The sequence below is a fragment of the Cyprinus carpio genome, unplaced genomic scaffold, assembly GCF_018340385.1.
Source record: "Cyprinus carpio isolate SPL01 unplaced genomic scaffold, ASM1834038v1 S000006809, whole genome shotgun sequence".
Classification (NCBI taxonomy): Eukaryota; Metazoa; Chordata; class Actinopteri; order Cypriniformes; family Cyprinidae; genus Cyprinus; species Cyprinus carpio.
This window is the reverse complement of record NW_024879395.1, coordinates 558,436-560,621: the sequence shown is the minus strand read 5'-3', so window position 1 is coordinate 560,621 and position 2,186 is coordinate 558,436.

The window sequence follows — 2,186 nt, the reverse complement described above, 5'->3', positions numbered from 1 at the left end:
AAATTTCTTTCTGTGTCTTACCCTCTCGCTTGAGGGTGCTCAGGTCGGCAGTCTTAGCCATGATTGCGGTTTTAAGTAATGAACCAGGCTGGGAGTTTTTAAAAGCCTCAGGAATCTTTTGCAGGTGTTTAGAGTTAATTATTTGATTCAGATGATTAGGTTAATAGCTCATTTAGAGAACCTTTTCATGATATGCTAATTTTTTGAGATAGGAATTTTGGTGTTTCATGAGCTGTATGCCAAAATCATCAGTATTAAAACAATAAAAGACCTGAAATATTTCAGTTGGTGTGCAATGAATCTAAAATATATGAAAGTTTAATTTTATCATTACATTATGGAAAATAATGAACTTTTTTCACAATATGCTAATTTTTTGAGAAGGACCTGTATTTGTGTCTGTGCTCAGCACATGAACTAAACTTTACTCTTAAATTCAGTATTGTATTTTAAAAACTGATTTACTGATTAACTGTATTTTTCATTCTTGATTGAAGTCTGACGAGATTAACAGTAATGACTGATTTTGCATTTTGATCCACCTGTGTCTGTCAAACATCTAATGATTGCTGTTATAATTCTGCTGCTGCTGCTAGCGATCTCAGCTTTAGCTAAATATGTTCTGAGCTGCAAAGAGACAGCACAAGAAAGCAAGTATTACCTTTTTTATGACATTATAGTGCGCAAAAGTGCCAATAAAATCTTGTAACCTTCATTTCAGATGTTTCTTTATTATATTGATCAGACTACTGTGGAAGAGGTGGATTATATTGATCCAACATTTACTACAAACAGCTCAGGAACCATTAAGTTATGTTTGTTATCTACATTTCTTATATGTATGAAAAACTGGGCTTTTTATTTATTGCACTGATTCTTGCTTGTTCTCTTGTGCCCTGAATAATGAAACCTGCCCTAAAAAGTAAAATGAATTTTATCTTGTTCAAATATGACTTAAGATCTCAAATGACGCTCACGATCTGTTGATATAGTTTTAAGTGCTTATCTTGTATTGCTGCCTGCTATTGTAAGTAATATCATTTAAAGAGGTTAGTCTTAGTTGTGTTTTATTGCTTGTGTTTGATGTATGAATTTACATTGCTTTAAACATTGTAGCATAATAATTGCCAAGCAAGAACACGTTTTAGGCAAGTAGTGTTCAGTACAAAGTGAAAGATTAATCCAAGTATGTACTTCTGTGTCACTGCAGAATGTCACACATGTGCTCAGAAAAATCCTGCTGAAAAAAAAACAAAAAACACATGTGCTCAAATAATACGTTCTTAAAGAATGGTCTTAGCTGGTCAGAAGGCTGGTTTTAGAGGGGTTTTGGCCACTTCCTTAGCTGGTCAGGCTGGGAGATCAGCTGGAACAACCAGCTAAAACCAGCTTGACCAGCCAAACCAGCTACTTTCATCTTAAACCAGCTAAGACCAGTCAACCAGCTTGCTAACATAATATAAAGTAGGCCTACAATAAATGGTGCAAACGTGTTAATCTAGGTTAACTAACATTTTGTGAAAGTTTACAGTATTGCATATTTTTGAAACTAGTCTGTATAATGTGGTTTTTGGGTGCCAGATGGCACTCTTGACAAAATATGAGTATCGTCAGAAGCATCTAAACCAGTAGATCTCCAGTTTACAAGTCTCGTTTACATGGGTTAACCAGAGCCCGGTTCCCCGATAAAGCTCACTCTTAGCGCGCTAAGAAGCCTCGAAAGATACGAAAGATACCCGCTTGAGGGTGTCAATGATGGCCTTCTGGACAGCAGTCAGGTCGGCAGTCTTACCCATGATTGCGGTTTTGAGTAATGAACCAGGCTGGGAGTTTTTAAAAGCCTCAAGAATCTTTTGCAGGTGTTTAGAGTTAATTAGTTGATTCAGATGATTAGGTTAATAGCTCGTTTAGAGAACCTTTTCATGATATGCTAATTTTTTGAGATAGGAATTTTGGGTTTTCATGAGCTGTATGCCAAATCATCAGTATTAAAACAATAAAAGACCTGAAATATTTCAGTTGGTGTGCAATGAATCTAAAATATATGAAAGTTTATTTTATCATTACCATTATAGAAAATAATGAACTTCTTCACAATATGCTAATTTTTTGAGAAGGACCCGTATATGAAAATAATGAACTTCTTCACAATATGCTAATTTTTTGAGAAGGACCCGTATATATAT